This window comes from Stenella coeruleoalba (genome assembly GCF_951394435.1).
Source record: "Stenella coeruleoalba genome assembly, chromosome: 6".
In the NCBI taxonomy this organism is placed as follows: Eukaryota; Metazoa; Chordata; class Mammalia; order Artiodactyla; family Delphinidae; genus Stenella; species Stenella coeruleoalba.
The window spans coordinates 46,406,674-46,432,333 of NC_137151.1; the positions used below are offsets into that span (position 1 = coordinate 46,406,674).

General features: G+C 38.6%; 2 protein-coding genes across 12 annotated transcripts in view; one reads left to right on the forward strand and one right to left on the reverse strand.

Moving 5' to 3' along the window:
• ORC4 (origin recognition complex subunit 4) overlaps positions 1-22,277 on the reverse strand; it is a 94,557-nt gene extending 72,280 nt beyond the window's left edge. Inside the window, 1 exon segment of the mRNA XM_079924752.1 lies at positions 22,209-22,277. The gene's annotated coding sequence lies outside the window, so the exon portion shown is untranslated.
• A 313-nt stretch (positions 22,278-22,590) lies between these two features.
• MBD5 (methyl-CpG binding domain protein 5) overlaps positions 22,591-25,660 on the forward strand; it is a 404,533-nt gene continuing 401,463 nt past the window's right edge. For 7 of the 11 annotated variants that reach the window (XM_079924740.1, XM_079924741.1, XM_079924743.1 and 4 more), the window contains exon 1: positions 23,166-23,309. The gene's annotated coding sequence lies outside the window, so the exon portion shown is untranslated. Of the gene's footprint in view, positions 22,660-23,165; positions 23,310-25,660 lie in introns of those variants that run through there. The other 4 variants (XM_079924731.1, XM_079924733.1, XM_079924732.1 and 1 more) reach the window with 4 other exon arrangements.

Below are 25,660 nucleotides of genomic sequence, written 5' to 3' on the forward strand. Positions count from 1 at the left end.
TTTGAGCACTAGGGCCAAAGAAATTATGTTCTCCAATTGTGTTTACTACTGAATACACAGCCACCACCCCACCCCCCCAATCAGCATTTTTGGGTAACTTTGCCATGACAGATGAAAACTTGAGTTTAAGCATTTTTACTGTAATAAGATCTTAAAACAGTTGGCTTTTCTTTTTTACGGGAGAGTGTGCTAAGAAAAAGTTGCGGGTTTTGGGGGGGGTTTTTTGCTTTAAAAAGGCAGCTTAGAATTTCTTATATAGCATTATACAATACAGAAGAAAACACATCCTTTTCAGACTCCAAACCAGGAGAATGCTCAAAAAACTTGTTATTGCTTGCATTGCAAAATAACCGTTCATTGTAATTACTTTAATGCAATAGGCTATCCAAATTGTCTTAATAAAAGTTATAGACTCACTTACTTTTAAAAGATCACCAAATATAACTCTCTCATTTTCACATAGGAAAACCTGAGACGCAAATTTATTCACAGATCCAGTTGCAGGCAGATCTAGGTTAAGAATTCGGGTGCAATACATCCATCCTTTTCTGTAAATCTTTCTTTCCCCCAAGGTTAAAGGGCTGTCAGTGAGACAACTAACGGATGATTGATTTTGAGCAGATAGGTTCAAATATACTGTTTCCTATATTGATGTCATTCTATATACAGCTTTTCTCATGTACACACCATTCTCTGTCCTGAGAAAATGCTATTCCTTAACTACTGATGTAAGGAAAACAAGAAAATTCACCCTCATTGAAACAAAAAACGCCCAACAACCATAAACAAAAGGACCATTAAACTGGCTACAGGGAGAACTCAGATTATAGTTGAAAAAAACTCAAATACATCCTGACTTATGAATTTCCTAATTCTTAAATAAGACAGAACTAACTCATGATATCCAGATTACTCCCTTGAAAAGGCAGCAGCAGGTAAACAAACACGGAATCTCCGACACTGGATTTGTGGTGCAATCTACTTGCTAATAAAAAAAAAATGGTCTTTTCTAAGTAAACACGAGAAAGCACTCAGGGAAATAGTCTTTTCTCCCTTTGGAGGTAGACCAGACTGCATAACAATGAGTCAACTCTAACAAAGGGGTAGGCTCAGAAGCAGAGGCTTCCCCTTTAAGAAGGCTGACTATTTCAGTTTACCTTGACTTCCTTCAGAAATGTCACAGAAGAAACAACAATAAAAAGGATAAATCTATGCAATCAGGAAAGCTAAAAAGCTGAGATGACCAGAATGCTGAAGAACATCTGGAAGACATAAAGCACATGGGCTAAAAATCCACTAGTATAGAGGGAGTTACAACACAGTATTAGTAAAAGAAAACTTAAAACAAATAAGTTTCCTCAGGGGAACTCCAGAATAAATGTAAGATCTAAAGTAGCAGCAGAACAGGGAACTCCCTGGAGGTCCAGTGATTAGGACTCCGAGCTCTCACTGCCGAAGGGCCGGGTTTGATTCTTGGTCAGGGAACTAAAAATCCCACAAAAAAGCCGCAGGGCACAGCCAAAAGAAAAAAGTATCAGCAGGACAATGATCACAGAGAAGACAAAGAAAATGAATGGTAGAAAAGCATACCAATCTCCAACGCTGAATACTCAGTAGCTCCATTTATCCCAACTGAAAGCAACAGTTATAGCTATGTATAAAATGAGAATTTCTTATACAAGAAATTCAGAAGAAACTTGGAGTAGATACTGAGGTCTGAGAAGGGGAGGTGGTGCGCCAGATAACTTTCTGGCCCTCTTAAGAGAGGAGATCTTATTCTCAAAGTGCAAGGTTTTATTTATTCCACTTTAACTACCCTCCAAAATGGCCCCCAATGGTTCTCATCTTCTAGTATTCATTTCCTTGAGTAATCCCCTATCACACTATTGAGCTGGCTAGTATAACCAACACGTTATTGTGGTAATAATGGAGTGTGACTTCTGAGGATAGAAAATTCGACTTCCTCTGGACCACCTGCTCTGGGTGAAGCCACCTGTCATGTAGGGAAGACAGTCAGGCAACACTATGAAGAGGTCCACATCATAAGGAACTGAGGACTCTTGCCAGGAGTAAGTAGTAACTTGCCAACCATATGAGTGAACCAGTTTAGATGCAGATTCTCCAGCTCCTGTCAAGCCTTCAGATGACGGCAACTCCAGCTAATATCTTGACCGTAACCCATGAGAGACCAAGAGCCACAACCGTCTATCTAAGCTGCCCCTGAATTCCTGACCCACAGAAACTGTGTGAGAAAATAAATGTTGTTTTAAGCAACTACTGGTTGCACCTGTTTTGGAGTAGTTTGCTACATAGCAACAAATAACTAATATACCCTCCTTCAGAATTTATTAAAAAAATAAAAGTACTGATAATCCAATTATTGATATTGAGAAATACTGTAAACTTCCTGTTTAAAAAAAAAAGAAAAACAAAACCGCAAAAATATCACAAAATCTAGAGAATGTGACCAAGGTAAAATTTAGAGAAAAATGTATGGTATTTGTGAGGTAATAAAAATACATATATTGGTCTCTGCCCCTGGTTTCTGGCACAGAGCTTCAGAAACTCTTGTAATTTCCTAAGTAATAAGAGCACCAGGAGCATTTTTTGTTCTAATATTTGGTTATTAAACTCAGTTCCTGACACAGGGATCCTAAAACCCTTGTGATTTCCTGGGTGATAAGAGTGCCTTTTGTTCTAATGAGGCGACTTTCAGTGGGCTCCTGGATGGGTCCTGAATGAGGGGTAGCCAGCAGAAAGAACAATACATAAGAAGCTTGGAATTTTTTAGCCTTGCCTCCCATTCTCTTGAGTAGGGAGAAAGGCTAAAAACGGAGTTAATGATTCATCATGCCTATGTAATGAAGCCTCCTCCATAAAAATCCCCCAAGTATTGGTTTTGAAGAACTTCTGGGTTGGTGAACGTGTGGAGATTTGGGGAGAGTAGCACCCACTCTGAGACGTACGGTCTCAGAGCTCCACTTCCCCATAACCTGCCATACACATCTCTTCCAAATGACTATTCCTGAGTTATATCCTTTCATAATAAACTGCTCATCTAGTAAGTAAAATGTTTCTCTGAATTCTATGAGCCACTCAGGCAAATTAATCAAGCCTAAGGGTGTGTGTGTGTGGGGGTTGTCATTGGAACCTCTGAACTATAGTGGGTTGATCAGAAGCACAGGTGACAACCTTGACTTGCAACTGGCATCTGAAGGGGCTGGGGGTGTCTTGTAAGACTGACTCATTAACCTGTGGAATCTGATGCTACCTCTGGGTAAAAAGTGTCAGAATTAAGTTGAATTGTAGGACACTCACCTGGTGTCTGAGAAGTGCTTGGTGGTATGGGAAAACCTGCCCTTCCCACAACCCTAGGCTGAAACTGGGTGCAGAACTGTACAGTATTAAACAAACTTATTATTAAAGACGAAAATAAATATGTAATTTGCAACAAGTAACTTACATAGAAAATTAAGTAAATCGAAAGACTGCATAACAGAAAATAAGGATCAAAGCACAAAATTGAAGAAATAATTACTAATAAATAGTAAGGAAAGTAGAGGCAGAAAACCTGAACAAATTAGTTATCACAAAAGAAATGGAAAGGGTACTCAAAACTAAGCCCCCAAATGGCTATAGACCAAGGTAGTTTGGGAAGATAATTTTTAACCTAAACACTCAAAACAGAAGTTCAAAAGGATTTAAACAGTTCCAATATCTAGAAAAAAAGATATAGGCCTTCTAACTTTATTCTACATACCTGATATAATCTTTGTAAATAAAACTGGACAGAAGGTAAAAAATTTTTACAGATAAAGCTCACACAGAATTCATAAAGAGAAACAGAGACTCTGCCTCAAATATTAGCAAATATAATATGTAAATAAGAAAGTGCATCTTTTAGATTGCTAGAAACCTGGTTCTTTAATTTGAAATAGGATAGGTATCAAAAATCCATTGTAAACAGTGTTGCAAATAAAATCATGAATAATATGTTCACTACTACTAATACTTAACAGCATTCTAGAGAAAACAAGCAACAACAAAAACTCACTAACCCAATTTTAAGTGGTTCCATATATGAGTTTAAACACTACCGCTCTTCCCAATAAAAGTTGGACTGTAAGATTCCTTCAAACTGAAAAATGCTCAATTTAAGTTACCAAACTATCAATTCAACCATTGAAACAACATGTTTATATTTACTTTGTTAAAGTATTATGCTTATTGATGAAAATATACAAATTTATTAATCAGTTTATTGTATTACATAATTAAGCATCTGTAAGCAGCTCCTGTTTCAGTGATTAATGAATGCAGTATAACAATATTGAGGTAGTAAACTGGAAAGTTGCACTGTTTAACATTCCACTGCCTTATTAGCTATCACTGATGAGTGGCAAAATCATTAAGCAATATTCTGATGTTAATACAAAATAACTTAGGAAAATAAAAAATAAATCTCAACTTTAAAATGCAGTTCTTTATTAAAACTAAATGAAAAATGATTAAATGAGATATCATTTTTGGCATACGGAAGTAAAGTGTTTTGTTTCAGTTGGGACAATACTTGGGGTTGGTGAAGTTGTGGTTAATGAAACTAACACACAATAATGGTACAAACACACAGTACTAGAAGCCACAATTTTACTGCCTTCCATTCAGCAATTCCACTTTCAGAATTTTACTCAAAAGAAATAATCACAGATATGTACAAATACTTAGCTGAAAGGATGTTTAATATAGCTCTGGTTATAAAAAGAAAAAATTAAATATCCAGTACCAGGAAATTAGTTAACCAAGTCACAATACAAACACAATGAAAGCCAATTACTCTTCAACTAAAGTCCTGGTGAATTTGGTTAAAAAAAAAATACCATTTTTTTGTTCAAAAAGGATCAAGGCTTTCTGTCTGGCATGTAAAGAGCTTAGAGGTTGATACTCTTGTCCTCACAAGAAAAAAACTGAATTAAAAAACAACTCTCCCTTAATCCCTAAAAGGAATGAAGTCATAGGGCAAACTGTTTCCTCTAAAATTAGAGACACACAGGCAGATATAGAGAATCACAGTTTATTGGAGCAGAAGCCTGGAAACAGAAATTACATTGAAGCCAGTTCCAAGGTATGAAAACTTAAAATGTAATTGACAAACTGCTAGAGACTCAATGTAGACAAGTTTAAGTTAAAAACTCCAAGAGGGCCCAGGCTTAGGGAAGCCTCCCAACTTTCCTGAATTTTACCTCCAGGAACCTCACTAGGTTCTCAGAGAAAGCCAGAGAAAAGTCTCCTCCTGCTTCAATAGGGGTAAGGGAAAAGTACCCATACTGAAATACATCCAAGACCATTCTGTCCTCCTTAACAGGGCTTGCCCTGAAAGGAAACTCATTTACCAGAGCGTAACTGACCTGAGGAAAAGAAATATACAACTCTAGCTCCTTCTAGCCTTCCTGACTCACCTAAAAAGGGTAATGTGTGTGTGTTGGAGAATGGGGGGAGGGAGCTGACAAGCACCTGTGAAAGTCACATCCCAGGCACACAGGCTCTCTCACAAATATAAAACAAAACCAAGACCAAATCAAAGAAACATGGAATGTTTCCCCTCCCCTCACATCTTACCATATGATAGGGCTTGGGTATTTTAACTGGGGATTACAACTAAAAGAACAACTCTCAGATCTTATTTAAGAAATTGCTAAAGAAATTCAAAGAAAAGAGTGGAGACAAAAGTAAGGATACTAAAAGAAATTTTAGCTTCTGACACATACAGGTACAGTAAACAATAAACACAGTCTACCTCTGAGATAAAGGAACATAAAATATCACACTAAAGACTTACCTCAGTTCTTTATATCTAGTTCATCATGTCTGGCTCTCAACAAAAAAATTACAAGGCATAATAAAAGGAGAAAAACACACAGTTTGAAGAGAAGAGACAGAATAAGATTCAGATATGGCAGAGAATTTGGAATGAATAGACTGGGAATTTAAAACAACTATGACTAATATGCTAAGGGATCTAATGGAAAAAGCAGACAACCTGCAATTACAGATGGGCAATGTAACAAGCAAAGAATGAATCAAAAGGAAATGCCAGAAATAGAAAACAGTGGCACAGAAATAAAGAATACCATTGATATGCTTAACAATGTAGAAGTGATGAGAGAAAATGTTACAAGGGATAGGAGGAACTGGAAATACTGTTATATGATACTTGTACTACCCGATAAATGGTATAGTGTTATTTGAAAGTGGACTTGCATTGCTTATAAGTGTATACTACAAATACTACAGCAACCACTAAAAGAAGTTTTTAAAAAGTATAATTTATAGCCTGAAAGAGGAAAAGAACCCAAATATAAAATGCCTGGTTAAAACCAGAGAAGGCAGGGGAAGGAAAAAAAAAAAAAAAACAAGAGTAGAGACAAAAAAGAAACAAAGAACAATGAAACAAAAGAAAACAATAATAAATGTAGTAGATATAAATCTATTATGTCAGTAATGACTTTAAATGTCAATGGTCTAAATAAATAGACCAATTAAAAACAGTGTAATTAAAAAAACAAACCATAACTTTATGTCCTCTATAAGAAACTGACTTTAAAAATGACACACATTAAAGTACAGAAATGGAAGAAGACATACACTAATCCAAAGAAAGTTTAAGTAGCTATGTTAATTTCACACAGAGCAAATTTCAGAGCAAGAAGAAGTATTGGGAATAAAGAGGGCATTACATATTGATAAAGGAATTAACTCTCCAATAAGGTAATACACATTCTTCTCAAGTTCACAAGTCACATTTACCAAGATAGACCACATTCTGGGCCATAAAACACACCTAAAATCTGGAAGACTACAAATCATATTAAAGTATGCTCTAATACCATAATGGAATTAAACTAGGAATAAATAATAAAAAGATAACTAGAAAATCCTACAATACAGAGATTAAAAGTCAAATAAGAAAAATCAAAAATCAAAAATTATGAATGACAGTGCTGGGTTTTTTTTGTGGGTTTGGAGCCATTCCAGATGCTTTAGGCTGCTGGATGTCTGAACACTGGATAACTGAGGCATTTCTATACATGGAATATCTGTGTTTTAGAGCACTCTGCTGCAGGGGACTACCGCCTGCATACCGAAAGGATGACCTGTTCTGCATAGGCCTCATGAGCTCTGGCAAGATCAGTCTGCCATCCAAGCTCTGCAGTGAAAGCCCTGACAGCCTAGTGTCCACTATGGGTTTTAAAAGCAGTGCCATTCCAGAATGCCATCTTGAATGTGAAAGAACTTGGAGAAGAGAGCAGCCAAGATGGCAGAGTAGAAAGACCATGAGCTCACCTCCTCTCACGAGAACACCAAAATCACACTATCTGCAGAACAACCATGGATGAAAAAGACTGGAACCTGCCAAAAAGTATCTTCTACAGCTAAAAACATAAAGAAGGAACCACAGTAAGATGGGTAGGAAGGGCAGACTTGTGATATAATCAAATCCCATTCCCCCAAGGTCAGTGACCCACAAAATAGAGAATAATTATAATGCACAGGTTCTCCCACAGGCATGAGAGCTCTGGGCCCCATGTCAGGCTCCCCAGCCCAGGGGCTCCAGCACCAGGAAGATGAGTCCCAAGAGCATTTGGCTTTGAAGGCAAGCAGGCTTAACTGCAGGAGCCCCACAGGGCTGGGAAAAATAGAGATTTCACTCTTGAAAGGGGCACACAAATGTGCACTGGGATTCAGCACAAAAGCAGTAATTTGATAGCAGCCAGGGCCAGACCTACTTTCTGGTCTTGAAGAGTCTCCTGGAGAGGCGGCTGCAGCTCACCCCGGGACACAAACACTGGTGGCTGACATATTTGGGAACGTCTAACCATATGAACAAGCTGCCAGCAGCTGCCTTGTTCACTCATTAGCACCAACACCTGGCCTCACCCAACAGCCTGTAGTGATGGACCACCTCAGGCCAAACAACTAACTGGGCGGGGGATGCAACCCCCCCCCCCCCATCAGCAGACAGGATGCCTAAAGACTTCCTGAGCCCACAGCTGCCCGCAGACAACTCTCTAGACACAGCCCTGCCCACCAGAGGGCCAAGACACAGCTCCACCCACTAATGGGCAGGCATGGCCTTTCCCTTTTCCTTTCCAGGAAGCCTGCCCTAGCCTCTGGACCAGATTTACCCAGCAGGGAGCAGACACCAGAAAACTATAATCCTGAAGCCTGTGGACACAGGCCACCCACAGCAGGCCAGACCCTACCCTGGGACCAGATGGGCCCTGGTCCTGTCTACTAGCAGGCGAATGGAAGCTTTGGGACACTCCAGACTCCATACTCAACTGTGTCAGGAACACCCCCACCCCCCAAACAACGATCTGAAATGAGCTCTGGACCTCAGGGCCTGCAGCCAGATTCCAGGAACCAGCTCTGCCTGCCAGTAGTCTAGCACTAACCTCAGATCTGGCTCCACCTCCCAGGGGGTGGGCAACAGTCCCAGAGTCTTGGGGACCCTGATTCTACCCAGCAGAGCCAGTACTAGCCCTGGGGTTCCCTAGGGTTCTTCAACCAGCCACCTTGTGACCAGGTCCCACTAAACAGCAGCCAGCAGCATCCAAACAAGGTAGAGTGTGGCACCCAACCGGACTAGGGGGCAACCAAGCCTACCAGACCACCTACATAGTCAACCTGCCACAACAGAAGGACCCACGCAGCCCTCTTAGGGGAAAACCCTAGAGCATATAGCTTGGGTGATGAAAGGGGAGTGCACTGCTGGGAGACATAGGATGTCTCCTACAGAAGGCCACTTCTCCAAGATTAAATACATAACAACCTGACACACACATAAAAATACAAAAAGCAACTCAGAAAAATGAGGTAGCAGAAAACTATGTTCCAGATGCAGGGAATAAGCTAAAACCCCAGAAAAATAACTAAGTGAAGTGGAGACAGACAATATAACTGAGAAAGAATTCAGAGTAATGATCATAAAGATGAAAAAACTTGGGAGAAGAACAGAGGCACAGAGCGAGAAGTTAGAAGTTTTTAACAAAAAGTTAGAAAACATAAAGAACAACCAGAGATGAAAAATACAATAACTAAAATGAAAAATACATTAGAAGAAATCAACAGTAGATTAAATGATACACAGGAACGGATCAGTGAGCTGGAAGACAGAGTAGTGGAAATCACTGCTGCTTAACAAAAAAAAAAAGAAAAGAAAAGAAACGAGGACAGTTTAAGATACCTCTGCGACAACATCAAGTGCACTAGTATTTGCAGTATAGGTGTCCCAGAATGAGAAGAAAGAGAGAAAGGGCCTGAGAAAATATTTTAAGAGATAATAGCTGAAAATTTCCCTAACCTGGGAAAGGAAACAGTCACCCAAGTCCAAGTAGCACAGACTCCCATACAGGATTAACTCTAAGAAGAACAGACCAAGATACATTGTAAACAAAATGACAAAAATTAAAGATAAAGAGAGAATAGGAAAAAAAAAAAGAGAGAGAGAGAATAGGGACTTCCTTGGTGGTCCAGTGGCTAAGACTCCATGCTCCCAATGCAGGGGGCCCAGTGTTCGATCCTTGGTCAGGGAAATAGATCCCACATGCCACAACTAAGAGTTCTCATGCTGCAACTAAAGATCCTGCATGCCACAACTAAAGATTCCGCACACGGCAACGAAGATCCCACATGCTGCAACTAAGACGTGATGCAGCCAAACAAATAAACAAATACATACTAAAAATATATATAGAGAGAGAAAATATTAAAAGCAACAAGGGAAAAGCAACAAATAATATACAAAGAAATTCCCATATGGCTATCAGCTGACTTTTCAGCAGACATTCGGCAGGCCAAAAGGCATGATAAATTCAAAGTGATGAAAAAGAAAAACCTACAACTAAGAATACTCTACCCAGCAAGTCTCTCATTCAATTTGATGGAGAAATTAAAAGCTTTACAGAAAAGCAAAAGCAAAAGCTAAAAGAATTCAGCACCACCAGTTTTACAACAAATGTTAAAGGAACTTCTCTAGGCAAAAAGAAAAGGCCACAACTAGAAACAAGAAAACTATGAAATGAAATAGCTCACTGGGAAAGGCATACATACAGTAAAGATAGAAAATCATCCACACACAAAGCTACTAGGAAGTTCAAAAGACAAAAGTAGTAGAAACATCCATATTCACAATAAACAGTTAAGGGATATATATACAGAACAATTAGATGTAAAATACAGTATCAAAAACAGTATACGTGAAGGAAAGAGAGTACAAAGACAGGGTTTTAAAATGGACTTGAGGAGGTCAACAACTTAAAACAATCATATATACATACATACACATATATATACGTGCTGTTAGACAAAAACCTCATGGTAATCTCAAACCAAAAATCTACAATATACACACAAAAAAAGAAAAAGGAATCCACACATAACACTAAAGATAGTCATCAAGTCACGAGAGAACAAAAGAAGGGGGAACAAAAGACCTATAACAAATCCAAAACAGTTAACAAAATGGCAATAAGAGCATACATATCTATAATTACCTTAAATGTAAACGGACTAAACACTCCAAGCAAAAGACAGAGTGGCTGAATGGATACAAAAACAAGATGCATGTATATGCTGCCTACAAAAGACTCATTTCACATCTAGAGACACATAAAGAATGAAAGTGAGGGGATGAAAAAAGTATTCCATGCAAACGGAAATCAAAAGAAAGTCGGAGTAGCAATACTTATATCAGACAAAATAGACGTTAAAACTAAAATAGGGCTTCTCTGGCGGCACAGTGGTTGGGAGTCCGCCTGCCGATGCAGGGGACGCGGGTTCGTGCCCCGGTCTGGGAGGATCCCATGTGCAGCGGGGCGGCTGGGCCTGTGGGCCGTGGCCACTGGGCCTGCGCGTCCGGAGCCTGTGTTCCGCGACGGGAGAGGCCACAACAGTGAGAGGCCCGCGTACCGCAAAAAAAAAAAAAAATAAACTAAAATAAAGACTGTTACAAGAGACAAAGAAGAACACTACATAATGATCAAGGGATCAATCCAAGACATAACAATTGTAAATACATACGCACCCAACATAGGAGAACCTCAATAAATAAGGTAAATATTAACATAAAAGGAGAAATGAACAGTAACATAGTAATAGTAGAGGACTTTAACACCTCGCTTACATCAATGGACAGATCATCCAGATAGAAAATCAATAAAGAAACACAGGCCTTGAATAACACATTCAACCAAATGGACTGAATTAATATATAGACAGCATCCCATCCAAAAGCAGAATACATGCTTTTCAAGTGCACACAGAACATTGCCCTAGACAGATCACATGCTATGCCACAGAACAAGCCTTGGTAAATTTAAGAAAACTGAAATCATATCAAGTATCTTTTCTGATCACAATGCTATGAGACTAGAAATCAACTACAAGAAAAAAAACTGCAAAAAATAAACACATGGAGGCTAAACAATATGCCACTAAACAACCAATGGATCACTGAAGAAGACAAAGAGGACATCAAGAAATACCTAGATACAAATAAAAATGAATACACAAAGATCCAAACTTATGCAATGCAGCAAAAGCAGTTCTAAGAGGGAAGTTTATAGCAATACAAGCTTACCTTGGTATACAAGAAAAATGTCAAATAAACAACATAACTTTACACCTAAAGAAACTAGATAAAGAAGAACAAACAAATTCCAAAGTTAGTACAAGGAAATCATAAAGATCAGAGGAGAAATCAATGAAATAGAGACTGAAAAAATAGAAAAGATCAATGAAATTAAAAGCTGGTTGTGGGCTTCCCTGGTGGCACAGTGGTTGAGAGTCTGCCTGCCGATGCAGGGGACGCGGGTTCGTGCCCCGGTCCGGGAAGATCCCACATGCCGCCGAGTGGCTGGGCCCGTGAGCCATGGCCACTGAGCCTGCACGTCCGGAGCCTGTGCTCCGCAACGGGAGAGGCCACAACAGTGAGAGGCCCGTGTACTGCAAAAAAATAAAATAAAATAAAATAAAGATGCGTTCTCTTAAAAAAAAAAAAAAAAAAAAGCTGGTTGTTTGAGAAGATAAACAAAATTGATAAACACCCAGCCTCACCAAGAAAAAGAGGGCCTAAATCAATAAATTCAGAAATAAAAAAAGTTACCACTGGCACCACAGAAATAGAAAAGACCCTAAGAGACTACTACAAGCAATTTTACGTCAATAAAATGAAAACAATCCCATTTACCATTGCATCAAAAAGAATAAAATATCTAGGAATAAACCTACCTAAGGAGGCAAAAGGCTTGTAATACCACAACTATAAAGACTCTGATGAAAGAAATTGAAGATGACACAAACAGATGGAAAGATATACCATGTTCTTGTATTGGAAGAATCAATATTGTTAAAATGACCATACTGCCCAAGGCAAGGTACAGATTAAGTGCAATCCCTATGGAATTATCAATGGTATTTTTCACAGAAGTAGAACAAATAATTTTAAACTTTGTATGGCGATACAAAAGCCCCCAAATAGCCAAAACAATCTTGAGAAAAAAGAACGGAGTTAGAAGAGTCATGCTCCCTGGCTTCAGACTATACTACAAAGCTACAGTAATCAAAACAGTACAGTCCTGGCACAAAAAGAGACAATAGATAAATGGAACAGGATAGAAAGCCCAGAAATAAACCCATGCACCTATGGTCAATTAATCTATGACAAAGGAGGCATGAATACACAATGGAGAAAATATAGTGTATGTATGTACACACACACACACACACACAAAGGAATACTATTCAGCCATAAAAAGAATGAAATAATGCCATTTTCAGCAACATGAATGGACCTAGATATTACCATACTAGGTGAAGTAAATCAGACAAGACAAATATCATATGATATCACTTATATGTGGATTCTAAAAAAATGATACAAATGAACTTATTTACAAAACAGAAATAGACTCACAGACATAGAAAACAAACTTATGGTTACCAAAAGGAAAGGGGAGGGGGGAGGGATAAATTAGTAGGAGTTTGGGATTAGCAGATATAAACAATGATATAGATAAACATAAACAATGAGGTCCTACTGTATCACACAGGGAACTGTATTCAATATCCTGTAATAAATGGAAAAGAATATGTATATATATGTATATCTGAATCATTTTGTGGTACACCAGAAACTAACACAATGTTGTAAACCAACTATACTTCAATTTGAAAATAAAAGATATTGCAAGGATAGAGTCTCTTATTCCATTCTGCACCACGATTCTTATCTGTGTGATTCCTTATTGGCTTTCCAAAGTTTCTATGATAAACACACAGAAATAAAAACACATAAAAATAATTATACACAAAGTGTAAGTGGGATTTATTCCAGGTATGCAAAGTTAATTCAACATTCCTAAAGCAATTAATGTAATTTACAACATCAACAGGATAAAGAAGAAATATCTTCTTTGCAGAAAAAGCATTTGACAAAATCCAACATCCACTCATGATAAAGAATTTCAGCAAACTAGGACTATAAGGAACCTTTTTAACTCGGTAAAAAAAAAAAAAAACCTAAAAAACTCTATAGCTAACATGATTTTTAATACTAAGAAACTAGATGCTTTCCTACTAAGATCAAGAAGAATGTAAGAATCACCACTGCTAGTCAACATCATACGGTAAGACAAGAAAAGAAAAGAAAAGGTACACAGGAAGGAAAGAGTAAAAATGTCTCTGTTTGCAGATGGCATGATCGTGTATGTAGAAAATCCCAAAGAATCTACACACACAATAGGTACTATTGGAATCAATAAGGTATTGAAGCAAGGGTGCAGGTTTTATATATATATATATATATATATATAGAGAGAGAGAGAGAGAGAGAGAGAGAGAGAGAGAGAGAGAGAGGGAGAGGGAGAGAGGGAGAGGGGGAGAGAGAGAGGGGGGGGAGGGAGAGAGAGAGAGAGAGAGAGAGAGAGAGGGAGGGAGGGAGGGAGCGAGGGGGAGGGGGGAGAGAGAGAGAGAGGTTAGTATTACCAATGTCAATTGCTTTCCTATGCCAGTAACAAACAACTGGAATTCGGAATTAAAAATATAATACCATTTACATTAGTATCAAAAAAAAAAAAAGCCCCACAAAAAATGTATGCATAAATCTAACAAAATACGTATACGATCTATATGAGGTAACTATAAAACTATGGTGAAAGAAATTAAAGAGGATCTAAATAAATGGAGAGATATTCCATGTATATGGATAGGAAGACTCAATAGTGTTAAGATGTCAGTTCTTCCAATCCTGACTTACAGATTCAATGCAATCCCAATCAAAATTATAGTAAGTTATTTTAAAGTTTACATGAAAAGGCAGAAGACAGAACAGCCAATACAATACTGAACAGGAACAAAGCTGGAGGTCAGAAACTACCCCACTTCAAGACTTACTATTAAGATAACAGATAATAATACAGTGTGGTAATGGGGAAAGAACAAACAAATCAATGGAACAGAGTAGAGAGCTCAGATATAGACCCACATAAATATAGTCAACTAATTTGTGACAAAGAAGCAAAAGCAATTCAAAAGAGAAAGAAGTCGTTCTCCGCTTCTCAACAAATGGTGTGGGAACAACTAGACACCTGCAGGCAAAAAAAATGAGTTGACATACACCTTATACTTTTCATGCAAAATGGATCAGAGACCTATACGTAAAACACAAAACTATAAGACTTCTAAAAAGGAACACAGGAAAAATGTAGGTGCCCTTGGGTTTGGCAATGAATTTTTGGATACAACACCAAAAGTATGAACCATGAAAGGAAATGTGATAAAATGGACTTTATTTAAAGTAAAATTTTCTGTTCTGCAAAAGACACCATTAAGAGAATGAAGACAAGCCACAAACTGAGAAAAAATATTTTCAAAACACGTATCTGATAAAAGATTGGTATCCAAAATATACGAAGGACTCTTAAAACTCAACTATAAGAAAATAAGCAATCCAGCTTAAAAATGTACAAAAGATCTGGACACGAAACTCAACAAATAAGACATACAGATTGCAAATGAGCCTAAGAAAAGATGTTCAGGGGCCTCCCTGGTGGAGTCCGCCTGCCGATGCAGGGGGACACGGGTTCGTGCCCCGCTCCAGGAAGATCCCACATGCTGCGGAGCGGCTGGGCCCGTGAGCCATGGCCGCTGAGCCTGCGCGTCCAGAGCCTGTGCTCCCCAACGGGAGAGGCCACAACAGTGAGAGGCCCGTGTACCACACACACACAAAAAAGTTCAATACCATGTATCACTAGGGAATTGCACATTAAAACAACAATCTATAACCATTAGAATGGCTAAATCCAAAACAATGACAAGACCAGTGCTGATGAGGACATGGAGTAATTACAACTCTGATTTATTGCTGACTGGAGTGCAAAATGGTAAGTATATGGACTTTGGTAGACAGGTGAGCAGTTTCTTACAAAACTGAATGTACTCTTACACATAATCCAGCAATCATGCACCTTGGTATTTACCCAAGTGAACTGAAGACTTACGTCCACACAAAGACCTGCATCTGAATGTTTATGACAACTTCATTCATAATTGCCAAAACTTCGAAGCAACCAAGGTGCCCTTCATTAGGTATATGGATAAACAAACTGTGATACATCCATAAGATGAAATATTCAGCGCTAAAAAGAAATGAGCTATCAGGCCATGAAGAGAAATGGAGGAAACTTACAGGCATATTGCTAAGGGAAAAAGCAAATCTGAAAGGGGCACACACTGTATGATTCTAACCATATGACAATTTGGAAAAAGCAAAACTATGGAGATAATGAAAAATCAGTGATTGCCAAGAGTTCAAGGCATGCATGGGAGCATAGAGCATAGGGGACTTTGGAGCAGTTAAACTATTCTGTATGATGCTGTCATTGTGGATATATGTCATTATACATTTGTCAAAACCCATAATGTTCAATTCAAAGAGTGAACCTTAATGTAAACTATACACTTTGATTAAAATAATGCATCAATACTGGTTCATCAATTGCAACAAATGTACCACACTAAGGCAAAATGTTAATAAGGGAAACTAGGTTAATAGTAAGAGGAACTGGGTGAGTGTGGATATATAGCAATTCATTGTACTATACATTCAATTTTTCTGGAAAACAAACAAATGGAAAAAACCCCACATCCATTAAAAAATTACAAAGAAAAAAAAAAAAAGGCACAATCAAAGGCACAATTTGTGAAAACACCAGGTAGGAATACAAGCTTATAGAAGATTTGTGAAAATGAAATGTAAGCACAAAAGATAATCAGTTCAAGTCAGTAAGACAGACAATCTATAAAATGAAGTAAAAAAATAAAATGTATGGACAAAATCTGCTTTAGCAGATTGTGACCCTACAGAAATATTTGTAAAACAATGGACGGTAATTCAAGGGGAATGTTAGCTACTTTAAAGCTACTTTAAAATTAATTCATCTGTTTGTTGTTGTTTTTAAAGAAATCAGATGCTTTAAGAACATTTATATAGGGAATGAGAAAACTTTTTATATTTTATTTTCTCTTGTCAACACTGATCATGGCATTATTCAGGAACATAGCTCACAGAGGCTGGCAGATATCTGCAATATAAAGCAAATAAGCATCATATTATTTTATACAAGTACTTAATACATTGGAAAGATGCTAGCTACATGTTATTTCTTTTAAAAGAATACAACAAAATTTTATGATCCAGCTTTGTTAATAAATGTACAGAAACATAGGTAAAAAACACTAAAATTACATATATCAACATCTTAACAGATTTATAGGTGTAGGGATTATAGGTAATTTTCATTTTTTCTGATCATTTTTACACTGAATGTATATTACTTTTTGGTAACTTACAAAATAATTATCTTGTGTATTTAAATTAAATAATGTATCTTATAATTTGAGTGTACAGAATAATCAGTGCTAACTGTGACAATAAAAAACTTTTAAAATGTATGTCACATATATAAAACTTATTTCAACATAAAATTTTAAATACATTAGGCCCATGAGACATTGCATCAGAGTGGTGCTATAACACAACTGGACATGATACAAACCACCCAACTTTTAGAGAAAATATTTTTGGTATTTACTCATTATAAAGTAAGTTGACCCAGACATATACCAGACTAGAAATGATTGTGTTGAGAACAATATAAGTTGACATTTCTGGGTCATCTACATAAAAATATGTATATTTTTTAAATTGCAGAAAGATGAAAGCCCTAAGGAAATGTGAAAATGTGCATATGTGTGCCAAAAGAAAAGCTAACACACTTAGAATTTTAATCTTGCCAAGTCTGACTTCAACCTTTCAGTCAAAATGTCATACTAAATTTCAATTCCAATATTAATCAAGGAAGCAGTATAAAATATAAAAGACTAAGATTTTGTTGTGTTTTTATGGAGGTGAGGAGGGAGAAAGAGAAGAATGTGAGATTAAGGAGAAAAAAATTAGGAAAAACTAACAACCCCAACAAATGCTTGCTTGAAGATAAGCATTTAAGGCAGATTGGGACTGAAAAGGGGGAAACAAATTGAAATAAAAGGATGGGGAACAACTGTCTGTTCCATACTTCATCTACCTCCTAGTTTATAATGGTCAACTCACATTTTATTTTCCCATTAAAGCATTAGTAAAATATACAAAGCTATCCAGACTCATCAGCCAATTCTGTTCAAATAAGATGAACACAGAACATCAAGGTCACTTAATAACCAGTATTTTAATTTCGGCTAGAATTCATTGACAAAGCCATCTCCAAAAGACCTGCAGTGCTAAAATGGTTAAAATTAAACAGAACCTCTATGCCACTCCATCAGAACACAAAGCGGGTCTATAATGAATCCCCAATTCCCTCTGTTATATATTTGCATGCCATGGCTACAAACGAGGACGGATACAGGCGTGCCCTACCAGCAGCTCAGATATCATAAGGGCGTTGCCAAAATGATGAACAGCTCTTGGTAAAGTTCCCAACAAAACAAAGTACTACTTTCCCTCAAATTACTCAGTAATTGCATTTGTGGAAAATTTCAGTGTACGTTAAAACCCTGCAAAAATACTATGTGTTTATTTTAAAAATGGAGTACTAGGCTCAAATCATAATGTTCTTTTTTTTTTTAACCCATGTAAACATCCTGGGAGACGTGGGAAAGGCACGTGGGGGCACAGAGCCATTCTTCCTCATGCTGGACCACCCCAAGCACTGCAGGCAGTCTATCCTGGCCCCTGCCCTCTCTGGGACTGGCTGCCGTCCTTGGGACCAGAAATGCCCCACAAACACCCCGTAGGAGGCCGTCCCACCTCCACTAGAAACCACAGACCTAAGGTGAATAAAGGATTGTTTGAGGAACATTTTAGATTTTAACAGCAGAAACACATCCCCCAAAACAGAATTAGTAGACTATTATGTGTTCATTCCTAAACCATTCAATGCAAAAATATTTTCAATTTCTTTAAACAATTCGTGGCCAACTTGTGGTTAAAAATAACACAACCCCACAAAGATATATTCAGATACACAGTCCTCTGCTGATGTTTTGTGACTATAGTTTCACTACAAAGAAAGCATTTCAAATAATAGCTAAAGACTTGTCATATGGAAATAATATTTGCTTATTCCTGCCTAGGGCAGGAATATCTATCTATATATAAATAAATATAAATAAATAAATATATATAAATATAAAAATAAATATATATATATAGAGAGAAAGAGAGAGACAGACAGAGAGAGGGAGGGAGAGGGGGAGAGAGAGAGAGAGAGAGAGAGAGAGAGAGAATGTTGAGATTCCTGAGCTCTGCTTTCACCTGGTTCTCAGAGCACTGGAAATCAGGCTTATACCCTGGAGCAGGATTTCTCATGATAGGCAGTACTGACATTTTGAACTGGATAACTGTTGTGGGTGGCTGCCCTGTGCATGGTAGGATTTTCAACAGCACCTGCAGCATCTACCCACCTGTTTTCAGTAGGAATCCATTCTTAATAATCAAATGTGTGTCTTAGGCATTGCCAAATGACCCCTGGGGAGAGCTTATTGCCACAGCTGAGAACCACTGACTTATAGGCAGACGACTGGAAAATCCTTCTTGTTGGACTCTTACTGGCCCAAGAGAAAAAGCTTCCAAATACCTAAAGAAATTGATATCAGGGTTTTCCCCCCAAAATATGTCCCAGCCAAATCTTTCCACAGTGAGAACCATCAATAGCTAGCAAACCCTAGCTAAGTTAAGAGAGACATGAAATAGGTTTCCAATGCCCCTTACATAAATTTGAACACAGAATCAAGGATCACAACAGAGCTGAGGAAAGCCTCTAAAATGAGACTAAAATATACCAACAGAAAGAATAACTTAGAAAACACAGAGCACGCAGGGAGAAATAAACCTCAAAACAAAACTTTAAATCCATAAAGAGAAAAAAAATACCAGAATGCTTTGGAAAAAAATACAAGGATCAAAAAAAGGTATTCAAAATTAAAAATATGATAAGAGAAACGTAAGTTTCAAGGCTTGAAAAATCAAGTAAATTTCCCGGAAAGTGAAAAGCAAAAGACTGGAAAAAGATGAAAAATGGGAGAAAAGAAACAGGTCCAGGAGTACAATATCTAATTGCAGTTACAAAAAACACAGAGGCAAGGAAATTACAGAAAATGTATCAGAAACTTTCTCAGAGCTGAGGCATACAGGTTGTCAAATTGAAAGAATACATGAAATGCACAGCAAAGTAGATTTCTATAGACTCATAAGTCAACTCACATTACTGTGACATTTCAGAACACTGAGTAAAACAAAGAGAAGATTCTATAAGTTTCAGACAAAAAGGTTGTAGATGCTTCCATAGGGGAGAAGTAAAGTGCAGTGTTAAAAGTAAGAATGGCTTCAAACTTTATATCAAACACTACGAGTTCCTTCTCAAATCTGAAGAGAAACATTACCAATTTAGAATTCTACATCCAGTCAAACTAACAGGGTACAGTAAAGCCATTTACAGGAACATAATGCCTCACAACATTTGCCTCTAAAATATCCAATAAATTTTTGAAAAAAATGCTCACCCCCATTAATAACCAGGATCTGCAAATTAAAACAATAACCTAAAGCTACCTTCATCAGGTCGGCAAAAACAAAAAATATCAATTGTTATGAAAACTGTAGAAAAAAGGATTTATCATACATTGTTGGTGGGAGTCTAAATTTATATATTCGCTTTGGAAAGTTTGGCATAATCCACACTCTACAGAAATGCATGCTATGTACATGAAATGCATGTGTAAGAAAATTCACAGAAGCATTATTTCTAAGCACTAAACACTGGACACAATCCAAATGTCCACAATACTACACTAGTTAAATTAATTGTGGTTTATTCATAAAAAGACTTACTACACTTACTATACTATAAACATTACTATACAACAATGAAAATATGTGAACTAAAGCTGTTAACAGGATTAAAAATTTCAACATGGGAGAAAAACTATACATAACATAATTCAATTACATATAGGTAGAAAACAGGCAAAATTAATGTATATTGTTTAGGAATGCTGACAAAGGTGGGTAAAAAATACTTGAAATAAAAGTAGGAAATCATTACCATAAAAATCCAGACAATCCCAATTAACCTTTGGGTGTGGTGAGGAGAGAGGAATGAATAAGAATGAATGAGGGGTGGGGAGAGGGTGCCAGCAATGTTCTAATTCTTCACTTTGGTGGTGATTACAGTGTTCACTTTATAATTATTCATTATACTGTACATCTACGATTTGTGCATTTTTGCACATTTTGTTCACTTTATTTCTATTCATTATACTGCATATCTATGATCTGTACACTTTTTTGCACATTTAGTATTTTGCCATAAAAAAGATTTAAAAATTGTTATCTAAGGCACTTCTATGGCTCTGCTATAATTTTTTTCTGTTCTAAAGTGGCAAACATTTGGTTCCAATATAGACAAAACATTAAGGCACAGGAGTCTAGTTTTTATTCCATTTGACAACATTACTGCACACACTGAAAGTGGTAAAAGCACTAGTCAATGATGCATAGATAGAATCCACTGTCAAAACACACAAGAGAAATAAGCAGGAACTTTAACTGAGTACCCTAAAGGAACCACTACAGAATTAAATAATATCAACACAATAAACATGAGGAATTTCAGATTCTCGGTCTTAAAAGAAACTATATATGGGTCATAATCTTTCAAAGCACCTTTACAAAGGAAGATAATTGAAAGACTAGAATGGTTTTAGTTATGATTATATGGACTGAATGTGAAAAAGAAACGGTGTACTTTACTAAAAAAAAACTTTATTAATGAAAATCCATGAATCCTTTCTTAAATATTCTTAATTAACATGAGGGAAACTATTTCCAGCAAAAATAGTAGCATCTAATTGAGAAACCAAAGGCTCTAAATCCGAGGCTAATAACCAAAGACACTTAAAATACCTTTTTTAAAAATCTGTTATCTACCCTACAGAAAGGGAAACTTCGATGATGTCCCTTCTCTCTCAACCATGACACACACTATCAAGGGTTACACAATCTCACATGCCCTTGTGAGAACAGCCACAGGCGTTGTGTTGCGGCACCAAGGCAAGACAAGGAGAGAAGTTCCACTGAAGAACTCCCAGCTTGCTCCCTCCCCAAAGCCTCTCCAGAATTCCAGGGAGGTCAGCCAAGTAAGGGCTGCTGGTCCTCACACCCCATATAAACACTGCGTCTAATGCCAGAAGTTGTCAAAATTCACACAGCTTGTCTCTCTCCCTGGACAGGTGCCCCGCTCTGGGCTGAAGAAGCAGTCACCAGAGTCATCTAATGAGGCTCCTGAGATCCCATTCCTCTCTTACACCTGGACCATCACATTCCTCACCATCACCGGGGTGTAGTCACCACCTGCCACAGATCTACTCTCATCAGGACGCCAGACGCTCGTCAAGCATTCGTCGCCGGCTGGCTCACAGGGAAGCCACGAGACGGAAGGAGCCCGCCTAGTTTCTGGCCTGCCAGGCCTAGACAAGCCTGCCCCACTTCCCGCATTCCCAGTCTCCACACCCTTCCGTCCTCCCCTTTTCGATTCGCCTTTCGCCACTGGCGCCCACGGCTTTCGTTCTGAGGCCTGCCTACGCCATGTTACCTCTCACGGAAAAGCCTGCCCTTATCAGGGCAGAGTAGGATTCTGGAGACAGCAGGAATCCCTTCACTTGCTCCTCTCGCCGCGTTCTCTATTCCGCTTCACCTGCTGCTGCCAACGTTACACCAAGACTCCCGGCATGCCCTGCGCAGGCACCGCCTCTCCCATCCCGCCCCCCCTCCCTCACAAACACGTGACCTCCTTTCGCCTCCGTCCACGCCCACTTCCGTTTCTCCACTTTCCCTTGGGGTGGGGGAGGGGACTGGGGGTGTTAAAGAGTAGCGACTTCCTCCTACTCCCCGCCCCCGCCTCTCTACCCCCCACCCCCCACCCCGCTACAATGTCTTCCGGGTCGCGGTCGCCTCGGAGCCTTCTGGGAAACCATCTCATTTCCTCCCCTCCCCCTCCTCCTGCCTTCAACCAACCAGCCTCCCGTCAGAGAGAGACATGCGCAGTGAGTGCCTCCCGTCTCTTCTACCCGAACCCCCCCTCCCCCCCCCCAAGCAGAGAGACCCCAGCAGCAGCAGCAGCTGATGATGAAGAGAGAGGCAGTGGCAGAGGGGGGGCACCTTTTATTTCTATTTTTAAAGGGACAGGACACTAATTTTACCCCACTTCAACCTTGAATTGAGGGGGGTGGGGGGAAGGCGGCTGAGTTCCTTCCCCCACCCTCCAGCCCTGAGACCTGAGAGGGGGATTGAGCCTGAGAGAGAAGGAGAAGGAGTTTCTTCTTCTTCAAAAATCCCCCATCCACGACTCCTACCCCCTCACCCCTCCACTAGCCTCCCTCCCGAGCCCCCTCCATCCTCCTCCTCTTTGGCCGTGAAAGGAGAGAAAGAGACCAAAAGCCTCTTAGCAACACAGACCCTTCTCTGCTGCTGCTGCTGCTGCTGCTGCTACTGCTGCTGCTGCTGCTGCTGCTGCTGCTACTGCTGCTGCTGCTTGGCCCTGGCTGGAGACATCTCACTACACCCGGGAGCAGCCACTTCCCCAGCTCTCCTCCTCCTTCGCCTCCTCCTCCTCCTCCACTCCCCCCCCTTTATTACCCTTTGTGTCATCCTCCACAGCTCCAGGGAAGGCACTCAAAAGTGGGGGGCAGGAAAGGTAAGTGTGTCTGTGGGGGCTTCATTGCCTTCCTCTGGCTCTGACTTTAACTCCGGGGCAACAGTAGCACCAAACCACATACGCAGTGGAGCTCCGGGGTGAGGAGGGGGTGGTGCTGGGGGGGCAGTGAAGGAGGGGCTGGAGTGGGGAGGGGTGTGTGAGGTGGGTGCCCATCCTGTCAGAGTAGGAAGGGCACTTTTTATTTTTATTTGCTGTTGTCAAAAGTGGTTTCTCTCCTCTAGCTAACATCTGATTGTGTCTTGCTCCAGTGGGGGAGAATACAAAAACAACCCCCTCCTTCCTCCAATGAGGCGCCAGGGAAAGAGACAGAAAGAGGCACACTTTCTAGATGTCACTTTAAAAAAAGCATTTGGAGAGCTTTTTTCCTTTTTCCCTAGGAAAAGCTCCACTGCATTTGTTTCTGAGTGGGAAAATGTCGGGATCTGGATTGTATCGGAACTGCTTATCCATTTGTAGACCTGAGTGTTTTACCCGTTTTGGTTCTGTGTGATTTGGATATTGACTTCAGTGTTGGAACAGACTTGATTGGTTTTTGCTTTCTGGGTTTAATTTTCCTTTTTTTCGTTTTGTCTGACTTGCATAGAAAATTTCAAATTTTTGGTTGATAGAGGCCTTTGGTTAGGTTTTGACTTGTATTATTGCTTTTTTTGTTAAATGTTTGTTTCATATATCAGCATATAAAGTTCAAAGCTTAAAATGCTTAAAGTTTTAATACCACTGGTATTGTTTCTCCCTATATACGTTCCTGGTATTTATTTTACATAAGATGAAAATATTATCTGTTTCATAATTAATCTGGGTATTTTTCTAATCTTTGTAACTTGTCTGAACAAGTAATCCCCATTGAAAACTTTTATGTTGTTCTGGCTTCATGGAAGGCCAAACCTCTCCATCAATAGTTTGCTGGATTGGTACCACTTTCAGTTTTAACTGAATTATTTATTTACTGTTGTAAATTGAGATGAGTTTTTTATCTCTTGGGGGTACTGAACCAAACTGCTCACTATATGTGAAAGGAGACAAATTTCTAAAATATGTTTTCATGAGTCAAAGAAATCATGATGTTGTAGTTAGAATATGCATTGTAGTGAGATATTAATTGAAAGATAAATCTAAATTTAGTTTCATAGAGTAACAGTCTTGATAAAAGTATTCTTCATTTTTACTTGGTATGTTCTTAGTGAATGGTTTTCAAATTCAGTACTGTATTTGATTTCAGAAATGCTAGAAAGTATATTTCTGATGTAGGCCTTTTACTAGGGCTTACATTGCAAAGTGGAATTTTGTTTCATATGTACATTTCTTTATCCTTTCCTTAAAGATGGATGCACACATTCACACACACACATTCCCTCTCACTCTCTCTCTCTCTCTCTCTCTCTCTCTCTCTCTCTCTCACACACACACACACACACACACACACACACACACACACACCCTTTTTTGAAACTGCATTGGTATCTCTGATCCCATAATTTATGTCAGCAAAAAATATTCTGCTGTAAAGTAGCAATTTTGTGATCAGACTGGCAATGTGAAAACAGCAATTTGATCAACTAGAAAGGATTGAAGAAAAATAAATCTAGAAGGATATTTGACATAAATATTAGAAAGACATGATAATACTTTTAATTTTTTGTTTTCTTGACGGTAAAGCCAAAACACCATATACTTACATTTTACTGACAGAAAAGCATTGCGTATGTAGAAACTTGTTCTGTAAAATTTTAATTACCAACTGTGTGCAAAAGTAGACATTTACACCCAGGGGGAAAAAAAGCTGTGTAGCAGTAAACAACATGGTCCTATTTCCCTCCTTTCTGTTATAAATTTGAACAATTTCTTACCTTTCTCTGAGGTGTAATTGGTGCACTTAAGGAGAAATCTGTGCCAAGTTCAAGTTTGTCTCCCAATAATACTATTCCAGATCCACCTAGGATTTCTTGTCCTCACCTTAATACCTCAGGAACCTTAACATAAAAGATGGAAAGTAGAACTTAGTGAAGAAATCACTTAAGTAAAGCGAATTGTGTAGGTAACTGGAGTGGTAATTTCCTAGTAGGCAGCTGAGTGAAAATTTACAGCTTGATTATAATACCTTTACTTCCTTTCTGTTTTCCTTTGAAAACATTTCTTATCCACCACCCCCCAGGGTAACCCTATATGGTTTGAAGATTCCAGACCTCCTCTAAGTTGGATAATGACTTACCTTTAGGAGTCTGTTTATTTTCATTATGGCTTATTTTTTAAGTATTAAGATATATTTTAGAATTGTAATTTTCAACTTGGTGATATCTTGGAGGTCACTTTATCCAACTCTTCATTTTCCA